At 43.7% G+C, this 20884-nt stretch overlaps 1 protein-coding gene across 1 annotated transcript in view; it reads left to right on the top strand.

The window, feature by feature from the left end:
* LOC124606617 (dipeptidase 1-like) overlaps window positions 1–20884 on the top strand; it is a 1437429-nt gene that overhangs the window by 571650 nt on the left and 844895 nt on the right. The window lies entirely within an intron of this gene.

Here is a 20884-nt window from a genome sequence, read left to right as displayed (position 1 = left end):
ACGCAGCGATAGGTTTGCAAACCTCTGGGGTAGAGAGGAAGCGGCCAATTCCGTCGACCAGCAGGCAACAGCTAGCCGCTTGACCAGCCAGCAAGTTGGCAGCAGAGCTACTTTTCTCAGGTGTAGGCAAGCCAGTATGAGGTGTCCGCCAATCAGCAAAACCCTAGAGAACCGTATCTCGCGCAAAAACGTCTTCTCTATAGCTACGCTCTGGCTTGCTGCGGTAAATTTTGATGGTTCGTTACTTTGGCCACAGTCTAGTAATGATGCTCGAATTCGATCGCCGATTCGGCCGTTTGGTGATTGCGAGTATTTCGCTACACTGCGGGAGAAGAGCGTCCGGCAGTCATGAGGTAAGGTTCGCCGATGTGTGCCAACCCCCTTTTGTTGCCGAAACCTAGTTCTCCTGGTACAGTATTCTTTCTCCGAACTGTTCTACAAGGTTATGCTTTTTCTATACGTCGTTCTGTGAATGCTTTTTTGTCAGTGGAGGCGGCCTCGATTAAGAGTACCTTGTTGTGTGCTAATTTCGGTATAGAACCTTTTGTTTGCTGTATTTATTGATGCTAATGGAATAGTTGAAAAGGCTGAGGTCTGCCATACAGTTCTAAAACTCTATGTGCTTTCAGTCTTCCTTTTTGGTTGATTGAAGGTTTGAAGTCGTCGATCGAGGAGGTGGCGACAGTCACTCTGTCGGCCGTCGCTGTTGCAGAAACTGGACGTTGGCGCGCCTTCTTCTCGACACGGTCACCAGGCGAAACGGGCTCTTGATGTGCGCCAGCTAATGCTTCCCGTCCGCGACACCGTGCTAGAAACTATCATAGCAAGTCGAGCGCAATTACATGCTGCCAAACCCCGAAAGCGCGGCAACTCGCGGGACTGTCACACAACACACCTGCTCAACCGCCCTACTCCAGCCAGACTCCCCTCTGCACGCACTCTATGCCGCAGAGTTTACACTACCAAAGATACTAAGCACTTTGGTTCTCCACACGACCTATCAATGTAATCGTTTGATAGCATACTATATATACACTCCTGGAAATTGAAATAAGAACACCGTGAATTCATTGTCCCAGGAAGGGGAAACTTTATTGACACATTCCTGGAGTCAGATACATCACATGATCACACTGACAGACCCACAGGCACATAGACACAGGCAACAGAGCATGCACAATGTCGGCACTAGTATAGTGTATATCCACCTTTCGCAGCAATGCAGGCTGCTATTCTCCCATGGAGACGATCGTAGAGATGCTGGATGTAGTCCTGTGGAACGGCTTGCCATGCCATTTCCACCTGGCGCCTCAGTTGGACCAGCGTTCGTGCTGGACGTGCAGACCGCGTGAGACGACGCTTCATCCAGTCCCAAACATGCTCAATGGGGGACAGATCCGGAGATCTTGCTGGCCAGGGTAGTTGACTTACACCTTCTACAGCACGTTGGGTGGCACGGGATACATGCGGACGTGCATTGTCCTGTTGGAACAGCAAGTTCCCTTGCCGGTCTAGGAATGGTAGAACGATGGGTTCGATGACGGTTTGGATGTACCGTGCACTATTCAGTGTCCCCTCGACGATCACCAGTGGTGTACGGCCAGTGTAGGAGATCGCTCCCCACACCATGATGCCGGGTGTTGGCCCTGTGTGCCTCGGTCGTATGCAGTCCTGATTGTGGCGCTCACGTGCACAGCGCCAAACACGCATACGACCATCATTGGCACCAACGCAGAAGCGACTCTCATCGCTGAAGACGACACGACTCCATTCGTCCCTCCATTCACGCCTGTCGCGACACCACTGGAGGCGGGCTGTACGATGTTGGGGCGTGAGCGGAAGACGGCCTAACGGTGTGCGGGACCGTAGCCCAGCTTCATGGAGACGGTTGCGAATGGTCCTCGCCGATACCCCAGGAGCAACAGTGTCCCTAATTTGCAGGGAAGTGGCGGTGCGGTCCCCTACGCCACTGCGTAGGATCCTACGGTCTTGGCGTGCATCCGTGCGTCGCTGCGGTCCGGTCCCAGGTCGACGGGCACGTGCACGTTCCGCCGACCACTGGCGACAACATCGATGTACTGTGGAGACCTCACGCCCCACGTGTGGAGCAATTCGGCGGTACGTCCACCCGGCCTCCCGCATGCCCACTATACGCCCTCGCTCAAAGTCCGTCAACTGCACATACGGTTCACGTCCACGCTGTCGCGGCATGCTACCAGTGTTAAAGACTGCGATGGAGCTCCGTATGCCACGGCAAACTGGCTGACACTGACGGCGGCGGTGCACAAATGCTGCGCAGCTAGCGCCATTCGACGGCCAACACCGCGGTTCCTGGTGTGTCCGCTGTGCCGTGCGTGTGATAATTGCTTGTACAGCCCTCTCGCAGTGTCCGGAGCAAGTATGGTGGGTCTGACACACCGGTGTCAATGTGTTCTTTTTTCCATTTCCAGGAGTATATATATATATATATATATATATATATATATATATATATATATATATATATAAGCAGTAAAACAATTAAAATACATAAAGATACAGAAATGTCAAATCTTCAGGTATCAAAATAAGGAACATCATTTGTAGTACAATAGATGGAAATAGGAGGATATGCATTTTCGGCGTTACAATATGTGCACAGCAGTGAAGCTGGTATGGCTCCACATCCCTGTTGGTGCTTTCCCGAACCTCACTGACTCTGTTCCTGCACGTCTCGCACCTGATAGCTATTCAGGCTATTCACATTATGTGACTGAACAGTGTAGGTACGTCACGTGTGACTTCTGTAGGTCTACATTTGTTCCAGTTTTGGGCTTCCTCTGATGGAAATCTGGACGTAATAATTTACTTGGAATCCTCGTAAATCTCTGGATTTTAATTTTGGTAGTGTAGATGACCTTATCCAGTTGACCAGTAGTTACTCTACATCCTCTCAGCAAGAACAGTGGACTACTACTGTGCAGGTAGGAGAGTTCTTGAAGACGCCATGTGAGGTGTACATTTTTACAGTTTCAGTGTTTCGCTTTGACGCGGCAAGACACAAATAAGCCCCTCGTACGACCTTCTACTCCAGAAATCCGATATCAGAGCAGAACACTTCCACAAGGTAATGAATCGCATCAGTGTCTCTATAAAATCAGAAAAAACATTGAACGTTTCGGTATGCCAGAAAGAGGTCACACTTAAAGACTGTCTTATCAGGATTGAACAAAAATATGTTCTCCGATACTATCAACGTTTTCACTTTGTAGTTCTCTGAACTATGGAAACAATTTGTCTACGTGTTGTCCCTCATAGTTCTCATCTTATTTTGAATGCCGTTTCATCGTCAGGAACTGCCTTTCATAGCTGGCATGGTCCGAAGTACCATCACCCTTCCTTCTGATTAACAAATCAAGAAGCGCAAGGCAGCCATCCACCTTGGTACTCTGGTGAATTAAACTAAGACGTTATGAAGGATGGTAAATCCATCTATATGAAGTAAACTCAAGCTGATATGTATCTTTAGGCTGATAGTTGTGACCTTCCGTCTAAGTGTGAAGCGTTTATTCATAGCCTGGTTTGGAGGTTCGATGTCGTGTCAGACCCTAAACATTTATTAGATGACTTATCCAAAGCTGGGGTTGCCAGAATGGACATTGTACTGTATCTCCTGAGGTGGTCATGAACTTGAAGTGTGTAAATGCTGTGTATCGGTAATTATTGTATGAACAGCTGGCGAAGCGTGCCAGCGAATAAACAAATGCGTTATGTAGTAATTCCATGGACATTCGAGAGTGTGTGTCTGAACTCTCTATTATTTTGTCTTCTTCTGTTATTCGACTTGAATAGAAAAGAACGATTGTCTGAAGTTCATCTTGCTTTAATAGTCTATGTAAGTTGAAAACTAAGAAAAAATATAGTTGTTCATAACTTAAAATTTGTGTACAGTATTCAATAATGTATATTCTTCAACCTTACTTGTCCTGAGTAGACATGGTCTCAACGGAATATTGACCACTGTCAAGCGCCATACTAGAAAATAATTAGTAATTTTCTTTCAGATCATCTTCTAGACAAGCCGCTGGCTAGGACACTAAACTTTCTTTCAGATTCTACGAGCTATTTGGCCGCTACGAATAATGTAATATATTTCACTTTCAGATTTTCTCAAGGTTGCGAGATGATATCCCAGGCAGAAAGGCCAATCACAGGATGCTAGTTCTAATATAGGATGTCATCCGCAAAAGAGTATGCTTGTTATCTTCTACTGATATTCGAGACGAAACCACGATATGGAGTTGTGCGTTTTATTACTTCAAATTCAACTGGCATACGTAATATTATCTGGTGCTATAAGCACATGAGTTTTAATATGCGAGGATTCAGGAGAGAGACAACTAATTATTTGTGGTCCCGTAACCACCTTGAGTACTGAGCCAGTTTGCTGATTGCTGATACGCGTCGGGCTAAATTAAATTACATTACACTGTTCATAGTATTATTAGACTTCTCTTTTGTTTTGACGTCACTTTAAGAAAAGCTATTAAAGCAGGAATAACAAATTAAAATTTTTATTAAATTACATTACAACACGGTGAGATACAAATAAAACACGCTTCGTGCATTCGAACAACCATGTGCAAGGTGGGTGATGACAATAATGTGATGGCGGCTGTTTTACCTCGTGCAGACAATATTTCCGTAGAGGTTTGTCGCATTCTCAAGAAACACAGTGTTTAGCGTTTTTTTCCGCCCAGAGTCTAACATTACGGCCCTTTTTTGCTGTCTGTGAAGGATGATATAGGTTTGCGTAAGGTGGATATCTACCGTATCCCCTGCAATTCTGGCATGTCAAGTATCGGTTAGACCGTCAGGACCATGTCGGCCTGTTGGACAGAGCGTAAGCGTCACACATACTTCCAACAGCTGGGCAGGTGTACGACTGGAGGACATTGCCTTACTGCTGGATACACCTTGAAACATTCACAGAGGTGACAAAAGTCATGGGGTAGCGATATCCACACATACAGATGAAGGTAGTATCGCGTACACAGGGTATAACAGGGCAGTGCGTAGGCGGAGTTGTCAGTTGTACTCTGGAGATTCATGTGCCAAGGTTTCCGACGTGATTATGACCGGACAACGCGAATTAACAAATTTTGAAAGCGGAATGGTAGTTGGAGCTAGACGTATGGGACACTCCACTTCGGAAATCGTTAGGGAATTCAATATTCCAAAATCCACAGAGTCAAGAGTGCCGAGAATATCTCATTTCAGGCATTACGTCAGAGAGTAGCGGCTTTAGTGTTGAATTGTCCGTGCTAACTGGCAGATAACACTGAAGTCTTTTATTTGAAGATTTTTCTTTGGGAAGTTCCTTTATATTAGAAGTATTTGCATATAGAAATATTTTTGAAATACTGTAATACTGAATGCATGTTTCTAGACATTTTGAAACATGCACGTATTATTATGTGTTATGAAAGATATTATAATTTTTATTGCTGTGTTTTGAAAGATAAATAGATACCTTCAGATATGAGATGTCTATACACACATCCATAAAAGAGATGATTGAAATGCAAATTTTCGTTTTTCGTAGTTGTAAATTATCTTTGGATACACTATACTTTCTACTTTCCAAGTACTATTGTATAGTCAAATTAATCTTCGGCGCTGTCAATATTGTCATTTACTACTGTACTTTAAAAATACTTTGTATGTTTAAGTAATACAGGGTGTTACAAAAATGTACGGCCAAACTGTCAGGAAACATTCCTCACACACAAAGAAAGAAAATATGTTATGTGGACATGTGTCCGTAAACGCTTACTTTCCATGTTACAGCTCATTTTATCACTTCTCTTCAAATCACATTAATCATGGAATGGAAACACACAGCAACAGAACGTACCAGCGTGACTTCAAACACTTTGTTGCAGGAAATGTTCAAAATGTCCTCCGTTAGCGAGGATACATGCATCCACCCTCCGTCGCATGGAATCCCTGATGTGCTGATGCAGCCCTGGAGAATGACATATTGTATCACAGCCGTCCACAATACGAGCACGAAGAGTCTCTACATTTGGTACCGGGGTTGTGTAGACAAGAGCTTTCAAATGCCCCCATAAATGAAAGTCAAGAGGGTTGAGGTCAGGAGAGCGTGGAGGCCATGGAATTGGTCCGCCTCTACCAATCCATCGGTCACCGAATCTGTTGTTGAGAAGCGTACGAACACTTCGACTGAAATGTGCAGGAGCTCCATCGTGCATGAACCACATGTTGTGTCGTACTTGTAAAGGCACATGTTCTAGCAGCACAGGTAGAGTAACCTGTATCAAATTATGATAACGTGCTCCATTGGGCGTAGGTAGAAGAACATGGGGCCCAATCAAGACATCACCAACAATGCCTGCCCAGACGTTCACAGAAAATCTGTGTTGATGACGTGATTGCACAATTGCGTGTGGATTCTCGTCAGCCCACACATGCTGATTGTGAAAATGTACAATTTGATCACGTTGGAATGAAGCCTCGTCCGTACAGAGAACATTTGCACTGAAATGAGGATTCACACATTGTTGGATGAACCATTCGCAGAAGTGTACCCGTGGAGGCCAATCAGCTGCTGATAGTGCCTGCACACGCTGTACATGGTACGGAAACAACTGGTTCTCCAGTAGCACTCTCCATACAGTGACGTGGTCAACGTTACCTTGTACAGCAGCAACTTCTCTGACGCTGACATTAGGTTTATCGTCAACTGCACGAAGAATTGCCTCGTCCATTGCAGGTGTCCTCGTCGTTCTAGGTCTTCCCCAGTCGCGAGTCATAGGCTGGAATGTTCCGTGCTCCCTAAGACGCTGATCAATTGCTTCGAACGTCTTCCTGTCGGGACACCTTCGTTCTGGAAATCTGTCTCGATACAAACGTACGGCGCCACGGCTATTGCCCCGTGCTAATCCATACATCAAATGGGCATCTGCCAACTCCGCATTTGTAAACATTGCACTGACTGCAAAACCACGTTCGTGATGAACACTAACCTGTTGATGCTACGTACTGATGTGCTTGATGCTAGTACTGTAGAGCAATGAGTCGCATGTCAACACAAGCACCGAAGTCAACATTACCTTCCTTCAATTGGGCCAACTGGCGGTGAATCGAGGAAGTACAGTACATACTGACGAAACTAAAATGAGCTCTAACATGGAAATTAAGCGTTTCGGGACACATGTCCACACAACATCTTTTCTTTATTTGTGTGTGAGAAATGTTTCCTGAAAGTTTGGCCGAACCTTTTTGTAACACCCTGTGTAGTATAGCCAGTTTAATCTTTAGTACTGTCAGCTAACTTTAAATGTAAGTCACCATGCTGGAAACAGAACTCGTACTTAACGTAACGTCAATGTAAGTTTTCTGTATGAAATCAATTTGTATCTTTTACTGTGTATATTCTGATATTTCTCTTGTTCATTTGAAGAGCGAAACGGGAAAATGAAAAATATTAAGTGTGACTTGTGGTTGTTTTCAAAAACTTAATTTTTTAAAAAAGCTGAAATGTGTAATACGTCCTTCATCTAGATTTCATTTTCCTGTGAAATAATTACTAAGATACGATGAAATGCCAAATTCACTAAAATTTCACTGCTTTTGTGTCACAGAACTGGACTTCAAGTTAACAAAGACACTTTGAAGAAAATTATTATACATGTCACCTCTGGCTGTGAAAAGTGTTAGAATAGACGAATTATTGTTTGTGAACGAGGTGACACAGTTTCAAAACAGCTATACTACATTTGAGCGGAAAATGAAGGTTGAGCATTATGGCGTCGAGTGGTGCATTCAGACAAACTGTGAATTCAAATATGTTACAAGGTGAGGTGTAGTTTATGAATAATATTGTTAAACAAAAGTGCCAGCAGTGTTTAATGTCATCGGCGTAGAGACGTGTAGCTTGTAACAATGTGATACTTGTAAGAAACCTGGAGCATATGCTGTTGTTAACAACCTCTTCTGTTCATCAGACGAAAAGACGATTATGCCGCCACCCACGCTGGGTCTTCTGTTCACATGTCCGGATACTGAAGTTTCAAAAGACATTGTGTTGTTGTGGTCTTCATCCCGAAGATGTAACGCTGTGCAAGTCCCCTCATCTCAGCATAACTGCTGCAGACTACATCCGTTTGACCACAGCTATTGCTTTCGAACCTTGTTCTCCCTTTACAATCTCCCACCTCCCCCCTCCCCCAAACACACACACACACACACACACACACACACACACACACACACACACACTTCTCTATTACCAAATTCCTGATTCTTTGAGGCAAAAGGATGTCTCGCGTCAACTAATCCCTTCTTTGAGTCAAGTTATGCCATAAATTTCATTTGTCCACAATTCGTTTCAGGGAGTATGAGGAGTTACTCTACCTATGTAATCTTCAGCGATCCTCTGTAGCATCACATTTCAAAACATTTTGTTGAAAAATAATTGCTACCCAGAGCTGTAGTGATCAGTTAATTACACCAACAGTTTCAATTATTAACAGATCGTCTTGAGGTTTCTACTTACAATAAAAAACCAAAATAAAGCAATAAGAGTCATTACAAGAAACAATCGTATCTATAGTTCTCAACATTTATAACCTATTGGAAACTTACATTATGAACTCGTAAGCAGATGTGAGAGAACTCATAATCACCATCAACTGTCATGGCACAACCAAAAATCTTCATTTAACTATAAATCAGAAACACATATAGCATCTACTAATTCTGTGGCGAAAACTGTTAAAATACTGATATAACATGAGATCCTCATTAAGGAGTATCTAAAGAGGTTAGGATACTCGGAAGAGATACTATACCAAACAAAAGAGCACTTTAGAATTTTAAATCACAGGTACAAAGTCAACCTAAGGCGCTTGTTAATAGTAGTACTATAGATCGTGTGCAATCTGCGACATCAAACTATGGAGTGCCCTTTTGTTCTTTATAGTATCTCTTCCTACCAGTCTAACATGATTGGTGAAGTATTCATTACCGATGAGCCCATGTTACATCAGTATCAGAAAGAGCTTCGCCACAGAATTATTGGACGCTAAATGTGCACTGATTTATAGTCATGTGGAGATGTTGACTCTAGCCATGATGGTTGATAATGAATATCAGTTGTCTCATATCTGCTTACGATGTCGATATGTAAGTTCTAAATAGGTGAGTACTATATTTACGACTGCATTTTGTAATGACTCATAGTGCCTTGTTTTGGTATTTTGTTGTATGTAGATATTTGAAGATTTTCTGTTAATGACTGAAATGGGTAGCGTAATAAACTGATAAATACAGCTATCTGCAACCACGATTTTCCAACATTTTTTACAAGCAGTATACCAGCCGCCACTTTTAGTTCGTTGTTGTCTGAACTGCCGGAACAGCCTGTAACGCTGCCTCACACTTCCCAACTACAGCTTTCCTTTCATATCAACAGGCTCTTACAATTGTAGTGTGGTTACAGTACAAATAGTCAGTAATCTACCATTATCTATATTTCCTCCATCCTACCTTCAGAACGTCAAAGAGTGTCATCCAGTGAACAATGTCAGCGTTTTCCTTCTTTCGGGTATCTAAAATCGGTTCATCAGATTCGAGAGCAAACCAACACTGACAACAACAGAGTAGGTGCACATGGTAACGAAGGAAGCGGATGATGAAGAAATAGAGAAATGATATGAGGATATTGAACGGCTAATTCATACGCAGAGGGAGATGAAAATCAAGTAGAGGGACAAGAATTCGATTATAGCGGAAGGACTAGAAGAGTTACGAGAGACTTGGTTATGGAATGACAGACGAGAAAGACTAATTGAGTTACACAGTAAGTTTCAGCTAGTAATAGCGAATACTATATTCTAGAATGACAAGAGCAAGAAGTATATTTGGAAAGGGCCGCAGACATTGGAATATTCCAGTTACATAATTTAATTGTCAGACACAAATTCCGAAGTCAGATATCGGATTGTAAGGTGTGCCCAAGAGCATGTATAGATTCTGATCGTAATTCAGTTATCATTAGGAGTTTAAGAGAATTTTTCGGAAGAATCAGTGTGGAAGTAAGTGACATTTTAAAGTACTGAGGAATGATAAAGCGTGTTTGAATTCCCTTGATTCTCCACATACGGAGATAATAAATATCGCAATGGACAGTATAGCTGAGGAGGAATGAGAATTTCTAAAAATGAGCAATCACAAATATTGGACAGAGAAACATAGCTGCAAGGAATGTAACTGCGAAGAAATCTTGGGTAAGAGGAGATGTACTTCAACTGATCGACGAAAGAAAGAGGTAGAAAAGTGTCCAGGAAAAGAGAAATAAAGAAATTTAAATCACTTAGAAATAAGATAAATTTGAAGTTCACGGAAGCCAAAGCGAAATGGCTGCAGGAAAAGTAGGAGGAAATCGAAAAAGATATGATCGTCAGAAGGATGACCCATCATAGAAAAAAATCAAAACAACCTCCGGGAAATAAAAGGCAACGCCGGCAACGTTAAGAGGTCAATGAGAATTCCGCTGTTATTGTTGTGGTCTTCAGTTCTGAGACTGGTTTGATGCAGCTCTCCATGCTACTCTATCCTGTGCAAGCTTCTTTAACTCCCAGTACCTACTGCAACCTACATCCTTCTGAATCTGCTTGGTGTATTCATCTCTTGGTCTCCCTCTACAACTTTTACCCTCCACGCTGCCCCCCAATACTAAATTGGTGATCCCTTGATGCCTCAGAACATGTCCTACCAACCGATCCCTTCTTCTAGTCAAGTTGTGCCACGAACTTCTCTTCTCCCCAATCCTATTCAGCACCACCTCATTAGTTATGTGATCTACCCATCTAATCTTCAGCATTCTTCTGTAGCACCACATTTCGAAAGCTTCTATTCTCTTCTTGTCTCAACTATTTATCGTCCAAGATTCACTTCCATACATGGCTACACTCCAAACAAATACTTTCAGAAACGACTTCCTGACACTTAAATCTATACTCGATGTTAACAAATTTCTCTTCTTCAGAAACGGTTTCCTTGCCATTCCCAGTCTACATTTTATATCCTCTCTATTTCGACCATCATCAGTTATTTTGCTCCCCAAATAGCAAAACTCCTTTACTACTTTAAGTGTCTCATTTCCTAATCTAATTCCCTCAGCATCACCCGACTTAATTCGACTACATTCCATTATCCTCGTTTTGCATTTGTTGGTGTTCATCTTACATCCTCCCTTCAAGACACCATCCATTCCGTTCAACTGCTCTTCCAAGTCCTTTGCTGTCTCTGACAGAATTACAATGTCATCGGCGAACCTCTAAGTTTTTATTTCTTCTCCATGGATTTTAATACCTACTCCGAATTTTTCTTTTGCTTCCTTCACTGCTTGCTGAATATACGGATTGAATAACATCGGGAATAGGCTACAACCCTGTCTCACTCCCTTCCCAACCACTGCTTCCGTTTCATGCCCCTCAACTGATATAACTGCCATTTGGTTTCTATCCCCCCCATGAACCATGGACCTTGCCGTTGGTGGGGAGGCTTGCGTGCCTCAGCGATACAGATAGCCGTACCGTAGATGCAACCACAACGGAGGGGTATCTGTTGAGAGGCCAGACAAACGTGTGGTTCCTGAAGAGGGGCAGCAGCCTTTTCAGTAGTTGCAAGGGCAACAGTCTGGATGATTGACTGATCTGGCCTTGTAACAATAACCAAAACGGCCTTGCTGTGCTGGTACTGCGAACGGCTGAAAGCAAGGGGAAACTACAGCCGTAATTTTTCCCGAGGGCATGCAGCTTTACTGTATGATTACATGATGATGGCGTCCTCTTGGGTAAAATATTCCGGAGGTAAAATAGTCCCCCATTCGGATCTTCGGGCGGGGACTACTCAAGAGGATGTCGTTATCAGGAGAAAGAAAACTGGCGTTCTACGGATCGGAGCGTGGAATGTCAGATCCCTTAATCGGGCAGGTAGGCTAGAAAATTTAAAAAGGGAAATGGATAGGTTGAAGTTAGATATAGTGGGAATTAGTGAAGTTCGGTGGCAGGAGGAACAAGACTTCTGGTCAGGTGACTACAGGGTTATAAACACAAAATCAAATAGGGGTAATGCAGGAGTAGGTTTAATAATGAATAGGAAAATAGGAATGCGGGTAAGCTACTACAAACAGCATAGTGAACGCATTATTGTGGCCAAGATAGATACGAAGCCCACGCCTACTACAGTAGTACAAGTTTATATGCCAACTAGCTCTGCAGATGACGAAGAAATTGAAGAAATGTATGATGAAATAAAAGAAATTATTCAGATTGTGAAGGGAGACGAAAATTTAATAATCATGGGTGACTGGAATTCGAGTGTAGGAAAAGGGAGAGAAGGAAACATAGTAGGTGAATATGGATTGGGGGACAGAAATGAAAGAGGAAGCCGCCTGGTCGAATTTTGCACAGAGCACAACATAATCATAACTAACACTTGGTTTAAGAATCATGAAAGAAGGTTGTATACATGGAAGAACCCTGGAGATACTAAAAGGTATCAAATAGATTATATAATGGTAAGACAGAGATTTAGGAACCAGGTTTTAAATTGTAAGACATTTCCAGGGGCAGATGTGGACTCTGACCACAATCTATTGGTTATGGCCTGTAGATTAAAACTGAAGAAACTGCAAAAAGGTGGGAATTTAAGGAGATGGGACCTGGATAAACTAAAAGAACCAGAGGTTGTACAGAGATTCAGGGAGAGCATAAGGGGGCAATTGACAGGAATGGGGGAAATAAATACAGTAGAAGAAGATGGGTAGCTTTGAGGGATGAAGTAGTGAAGGCAGCAGAGGATCAAGTAGGTAAAAAGACGAGGGCTAGTAGAAATCCTTGGGTAACAGAAGAAATATTGAATTTAATTGATGAAAGGAGAAAATATAAAAATGCAGTAAGTGAAACAGGCAAAAAGGAATACAAACGTCTCAAAAATGAGATCGACAGGAAGTGCAAAATGGCTAAGCAGGGATGGCTAGAGGACAAATGTAAGGATGTAGAGGCTAATCTCACTAGGGGTAACTCTACCATCTGGTGAGCAAGATGTATGAAACAGGCGAAATACCCTCAGACTTCAAGAAGAATATAATAATTCCAATCCCAAATAAAGCAGTTGTTGACAGATGTGAAAATTACCGAACTACCAGCTTAATAAGTCACAGCTGCAAAATACTAACACGAATTCTTTACAGACGTATGGAAAAACTAGTAGAAGCCAACCTCGGGGAGGATCAGTTTGGATTCCGTAGAAACACTGGAACACGTGAGGCAATCCTGACCTTACGACTTATCTTAGAAGAAAGATTAAGGAAAGGCAAACCTACGTTTCTAGCATTTGTAGACTTAGAGAAAGCTTTTGACAATGTTGACTGGAATACTCTCTTTCAAATTCTAAAGGTGGCAGGGGTAAAATACAGGGAGCGAAAGGCTATTTACAATTTGTACAGAAACCAGATGGCAGTTATAAGAGTCGAGGGACATGAAAGGGAAGCAGTGGTTGGGAAGGGAGTAAGACAGGGCTGTAGCCTCTCCCCGATGTTGTTCAATCTGTATATTGAGCAAGCAGTAAAGGAAACAAAAGAAAAATTCGGAGTAGGTATTAAAATTCATGGGGAAGAAATAAAAACTTTGAGGTTCGCCGATGACATTGTAATTCTGTCAGAGACAGCAAAGGACTTGCAAGAGCAGTTGAATGGAATGGACAGTGTCTTGAAAGGAGGATATAAGATGAACATCAACAAAAGCAAAACGAGGATAATGGAATGTAGTCTAATTAAGTCGGGTGATGCTGAGGGAATTAGATTAGGAAATGAGGCACTTAAAGTAGTAAAGGAGTTTTGCTATTTGGGGAGCAAAATAACTGATGATGGTCGAAGTAGAGAGGATATAAAATGTAGACTGGCAATGGCAAGGAAAGCGTTTCTGAAGAAGAGAAATTTGTTAACATCCAGTATTGATTTAACTGTCAGGAAGTCATTTCTGAAAGTATTCGTATGGAGTGTAGCCATGTATGGAAGTGAAACATGGACGATAAATAGTTTGGACAAGAAGAGAATAGAAGCTTTCGAAATGTGGTGCTACAGAAGAATGCTGAAGATTAGATGGGTAGATCACATAACTAATGAGGAAGTATTGAATAGGATTGGGGAGAAGAGAAGTTTGTGGCACAACTTGACCAGAAGAAGGGATCGGTTGGTAGGACATGTTCTGAGGCATCAAGGGATCACCAATTTAGTATTGGAGGGCAGCGTGGAGGGTAAAAATCTTAGAGGGAGACCAAGAGATGAATACGCCAAGCAGATTCAGAAGGATGTAGGTTGCAGTAGGTACTGGGAGATGAGAAAGCTTGCACAGGATAGAGTAGCATGGAGAGCTGCATCAAACCAGTCTCAGGACTGAAGACCACAACAACAACAACAACATTGGTTTCAATACAAACTGTAAATAGCCTTTCGGCCCCGGTATTTTAACCCTGCCACCTTCAGAATTTGAAAGAGAGTATTCCAGTCAACATTGTCTTTATGGGGATAGGGATCATTATATTCTTATTGAAGTCTGAGGGTATTTCGCCTGTCTCATACATCTTGCTCACCAGATGGTAGAGTTTTGTCCGGACTTGCTCTCCCAAGGCCGTCAGTAGTTCTAATGGAATGTTGTCTACTCCCGGGGCCTTGTTTCGACTCAGGTCTTTCAGTGCTCTGTCGAACTATTCACGCAGTATCATATCTCCCATTTCATCTTCATCTACATCCTCTTCCATTTCCATAACATAGTCCTCAAGTACACCGCCCTTGTATAGACCCTCTATATACTCCTTCCACGTTTCTGCTTTCCCTTCTTTGCTTAGAACTGGGTTTCCATCTGAGCTCTTGATATTCATACACGTGGTTCTCTTTTCTCCAAAGGTCTCTTTAATTTTCCTGTAGGCAATATCTATCTTACTCCCAGTGAGATAAGCCTCTACATCCTTACATTTGTCCTCTAGCCATCCCTGCTTAGCCATTTTGCACTTCCTGTCGATCTCATTTTTGAGAGGTTTGCATTCCTTTTTGCCTGCTTCATTTACTGCATTTTTATATTTTCTCCTTTCATCGATAAAATTTAATATTTCTTCTGTTACCCAAGGATTTCTACTAGCCCTCGTCTTTTTACCTACTTGATCCTCTGCTGCCTTCACTACTTCATCCCTCAAAGCTACCCATTCTTCTTCTACCGTATTTCTTTCCCACATTCCTGTCAATTGTTCCCTTATGCTCTCCCTGAAACTCTGTACAATCTCAGGTTCTTTCAGTTTATCCAGGTCCCAACTCCTTAAATTCCCAATTTTTTGCAGTTTCTTTAGTTTTAATCTACGGTTAATAACCGATAGATCGTGGTCAAAGTCCATGGCTATGAGAATTCCCCTATTAAACGCAAAACAGAGAGCGGATAGATGGAATAGGTACACCGAAGTCCTCTATGATGAGGAGGGGGAGGAATTGTCTCATGACGTCACAGAAGATGAAATTGGACTGGATGTGTAGGGGATACGGGGTCCAGTATTACAGCAGAATTCCAGTCACCCATGCTCGCATTAAACAGAGTGTAAGCAAGAGATGCAATCTTTCGTCCTTACTCTTCAATCTATACATGGGAGAAGCAATGACAGAAATAAAAGAGAAATTTAGTAATGGAATTAAAATTTATGGTGAAAGGACATCAATGGCAAGAATCTCTGATGATATTCCAACCTTAGTGAAGGTGAAGAAGAATTACGGAGTTCGTTGAATGGAATTAAAATGTAGTGAATACAGAATAAGAACTAACAGCAAACCAAATAAAAACGCAAGTAGTGGGAAGTAGGAGAGATGAGAATAACGAGACGCTTAACATCAGAATTGATGATGACGATGTAGAAGAAGATAAGAAATTCTGCTGCGTGGAAACAAAATAATCTATGACGGACGAAGCAAGAAAAGTCAGACTAGCAACGGAAAAGAGGGTGCTCCTATCCATAAGAAGTCTATTAGTATCAAACACTGGCTTTGATCTGAGGAAGAAATTTCTCAGAAAGTACGTTTGGAGCGCAGAATTAGATGGTAGCGAATCACTGACTGTGGGAAAACAAGAACAAAAAAGAATAGAAACGTTAGAGGTGCGGTACTACAGAAGAAGTTTGAGAATCAGGTGCGTGTTAAGATGAGGTATGGGGAAGCTCTACGCAGAATCAGCGAAGAAATAAACACGTGGAAAACACTGACAAGAAGAAGAGACGTGGCGAGGGGCCTAGAGTTAAGACTTCAGGCGATACCTTCCACGGTATTAGAGGTAAGACATCGGGGAATAATTTCCAAGGCACTAGAGGGGCATGCAGAGGGACAAAAACTTTAAGACTTTATGTGGACAGATACTGGAATACTTCCAATACATAACTGAGGACACTGACTTCCGTTGCCACTCTGAGATGAAGAGGTTAGCACAGGAGAGGAATTCGTGGTCGGCGCCTTGAAACCAGTCAAAGAAGAGGACTAAGAATAAAAAATTTTGTGAGGTTAGTGTTGGCGTTACTGTGTATTCCGACGTGGATTATTACGCATTCATAATGAGCGTATTATATGGCGTTGTCCGAAAGGATTTAAAGCGCGTGTGTGGACGATGAGAGGCAGCCGGAGGCTCCAGGCAGGGAGGGAGGGAGGCGAGCAGCGCCTCTGCGGCCTCTGACAGCAGGGCGTCGGCTTTGGCGTCGGCGTCGGCGTCGGCGGCATCGGCGGCGGCTGAACGATCAGCCCATCTCGGCGCGCGCCGCGCCAGCCGTATCGGTTCGCGGAAAATTCGCGCTCCACTTGCGGCGGCCCGCCGCAGGAGGTATTCCGCGCCGCTCAGCCGTATCGACGTTCAGCCAGCCGCCCCCATACGCAGCCGACTGCCGACTGGCGAAAAGTCAGCCGGAAACGTCCCCCCACAAAGGGCGGCTCGGCTGCCACAAAGATAACTATCGCAACTGATACCATGACGCCGCAGGGACAGGGCAGGGAAAGGCAACTGTCGTTCGAGCAGTTTTATCTGTAAGTATCGGTTTATCGTTCTTATGGCTACTATAAAGCAACCTTAAGCTACTCTTTCGCAGCCTAGCATCTGGATTTCGCAAGCCTCAGAGATCTCGGGCGGAGTGCACACATATTCGTTTTATAAGTTAAACGCTGAAAGAAAACAAACAAACGTACACACAGCAAAAAAGTTTTGCATCACCTCGGTAACAAAATTGGAATAGAAATCAACATAAACATCATTTGCACCCTTTTTATTGCTCATGAAAACCACACATTGCATGTTGTACCACTATACAGCGAGACCTTCAGAGTTTGTCATCCACATTGCTGTACACACCTGTAACTCTAAAACTCAGCAGCACGATCTTTTGCACTGATGCATGCCTGTATTCGTCGTGGCATACTACCCACAAGTTCATTAATGCACTGTTAGTCCAGATTGTCCCAGTCCTCAACGGCGATCGGCGTAGATCCCTCAGAAGTGGTTGGTGGGTTTACGTCGAACATAAACAGCCATTCTGAATCTATCCCAGGCATGTTAGATAGTGGTCATGTGTGGGGAACATGCTGACCACTCTAGTGGAGAGATGACGTCATCCCGAAGACAGTCATTCACAAGATGTGCACGGTATGGGTGCGAACTGTCGCCCGCGAAGACGAATGCCTCGCCAATACGCTGCCGATGTGGTTGCACTATCTGTTGGAGGTTGGCATTCACATATCGTAGAAGCGTTTCGGATCCTTCCATGACTACCAGCGGCGTACGTCGGCCCCACATAATGCCACCCCAAAACAGCAGGGAACCTCCACCTTGCTGCACTTGGTGGACAGTGCGCCTAAGGCGTTCATGCTGACCGACGATTGTCTGGTTGAAGGCATATGCGACACTCACCGGAGAAGAGAAGGTAATGCCAATTCTGAGCGGTCCAGTCGGCATGTTTTTCTGGCCATCTGTACCGCGGTGCATTGTGTTGTGGTTGCAAAGTTGGACCTCGCCATGGACGTCGGAAGCGATGTTGCAAATCATGCAGCCTATTGTGCACAGTTTGACTCGTAATACGACGTCCTGTGGCTGGACGAAAAGCATTATTCAACATTGTGGCGTTGCTGCCAGGGTTCCTCCGAGCCATAATCAGTAGGTAGCGGTCATCCACTGCAGTAGTAGTCCTTGGGCGGCCTGAGCAAGGCATGTCATCGACAGTTCCTGTCTCTCTGTATCTCCTCAATGTTCCAACAACATCGCTTTGGCTCACTCCGAAACGCCTGGACATTTCCCTTGTTGACAGTCATTATTGGCACAAAGTAACAACGCGGACGTGATCGAACCACGATATTGACCGTCTAGGCATGGTTGAACTACAGACAACATGAGCCGTGCACCTTCTTTCTGATGGAATGACTGGAACTGATCGGCTGTCGAACCCCCTGCGTCTAATAAGCGCTGCTCGGTGCTGGTTGTTTACATCTTTGGGCGGGTCTAGTGACATCTCTGAATAGTCAAGGGGACTATGTCTGTGATACAATATTCACAGTCAACTTCTGTCTTCAGGAGTTCTGGGAACCGGGGTGATGCGAAACTTTTTTTGATGTGTGTAGTATTTCCAGATTTATAGACAGCTTTTGACAACGTTGAATGGAATACACTGAAAGATAAGCCTTCCCCCTGGATAGGACCTGCCTTTAGCACGTACAAAGCGAGCCCAGCGCAATGGTCTTAAATCACAAATCATCATCACAGATCAAAATATTTTCATGTTTACTAAACAGAAGGGGTTGCCAGCTACGTTGTAAGGATACCGTCAGTGAGATGAACAAATTAGGAATACAGGGGTTATATTTTTTTGTGAGCGTTGGTTATCAACGATCAGTTTTAGGACAACATTTGGGTCTAAGATTCAAAACACCTCCGTGTATGATAAATAATTTATTTTCTTAAAATTTCTATGTTTACCAGATTAAAGTGACAGCAAAACTCTTTAAATGTAAATGAATGCACTGATGTGCACAGTACAAGTGGCAGTAGTATCGCGTACGCAATTAATAAAAGGGCACTGGACTGGCGGGGCTGTCATTTGTGCTGAGGTGATTCAAGTGGAAAAGTTTACGACGTGATTATGGCAGCACGACGGAAATTAAATTTTTGAACGCGGAATGGTAGTTCAAGATAGACGCAGGGAACATTCCATTTTGGAAATCGTTAGGGAACTGAATATTACGAAATCCACAGTTTCAAGAGTACGCAGAGAACGACACAGTTCGGGCATTACCTCTCACCACGGACGGCGCGGTGGCTGACGACGTTCACTTCACTGCCGTGAGCAGCGCAGTGCTAACAGACAAGCAACACTGCTTGAAATAACAGCGGAAGACCACGTGACACACAAGGACGAACGTACGCGGTGGGTCAGTGCGGCGGGATGAGGAGTAAAGGGGCTGCCGCCGCAGACGGCCGAAGCGAGTGTCTTTCCTAACTGCGCGATGTCGCCTGCAGCGCCTGTCTTGAAATCTTGGCCGTACTTGTTGGACCCTAGACGACTGGAAAACCATGGCCTGGTCAGATGAGTCCCAATCTCAGTTGGTAACAGCAGATGGTAGAGTTCGAGTGTGCCGCAGACCCCACAAAGCCGTGGACACAAGTTGTCAGGAAGGCACTGTGCAAGCTCGTTCTGCTCCATAACGGCGTGGACTACGTTTGCATGGGACGGATTGGGTCCTCTGGTCCAATTCAACCGGTCGCTAACCATTTTGAGGCATTCATGGACTTCATGGTCCCATACAACGATGGAATTTTTATGGAGGACAGTGCGCCATGACACCGGACAACAATTGTTCACGATTGGTTTGAAAAACATTCCGGATAATTCGAGAGAACGATTTGGCCACCCGATCGCTCGACATGAATCCCATCGAGCATTTATGGGATATATTGAGAGATCAGTTCGAGCACAAAATTGTGTACCGGCAACGTTTTTGCAATTACGGACGACTATAGAAGCAGTATGGCTCACGTTTCTGCAGGGGACATCCTGCGGCTTGTTGAGTCCATCTCACGTCGAGTTGCTGCACTACGCCGTGCGGAAGGTGGTCCGACAAGATCTTAGGAGATATTCCGAAGACTTTTGTCATCTCAGTGTAATTTGAGGCCTCCCTCCACAGTTACCAAGACAAGTATTCTCCTCAAAAATAGCGAGGAAATGAATAGAAAGATAATGAAGTATTGCTCAAGAGGAGAACATCGGAAGTGCCATAACCCGATTTCCCAGAAACTTCGCTTACTGGAGAGAGGTTAAAATAAGCGAACAACTCGTCTCGGCTTATCCGCAGATATTCGACCATTTCTGAGAAAACAACGGTGGAAGCTCTCGAGGTCTTTCAGCGAGTGAGTAGTCCAACAGAAGCGGTGGCTTAGTGATTAGCGTCGTGGAGACACAGTTTTTGCCCCGTCTCCCAGACAAAATCATTATTTTTGTTTGTTTTTTGTTTATATATACAGGGTGCTACAAAAAGGTACGATCAAACTTTGAGGAAACATTCCTCACACACAAATAAAGAAAAGATGTTATGTGGACATGTGTCCGGAAACGCTTAATTTCCATGTTAGAGCTCATTTTAGTTTCGTCAGTATGTACTGTACTTCCCCGATTCACCGCCAGTTGGCCCAATTGAAGGAAGGTAATGTTGACTTCGGTGCTTGTGTTGACATGCGACTCATTGCTCTACAGTACTAGCATCAAGCACATCAGTACGTAGCATCAACAAGTTAGTGTTCATCACCTACGCTCA

Source organism: Schistocerca americana, chromosome 3 (assembly GCF_021461395.2).
Source record: "Schistocerca americana isolate TAMUIC-IGC-003095 chromosome 3, iqSchAmer2.1, whole genome shotgun sequence".
NCBI classification, from domain to species: domain Eukaryota; kingdom Metazoa; phylum Arthropoda; class Insecta; order Orthoptera; family Acrididae; genus Schistocerca; species Schistocerca americana.
The sequence above is the reverse complement of the archived record's forward strand: the minus strand, read 5'-3'. Positions and strand labels throughout refer to the sequence as shown.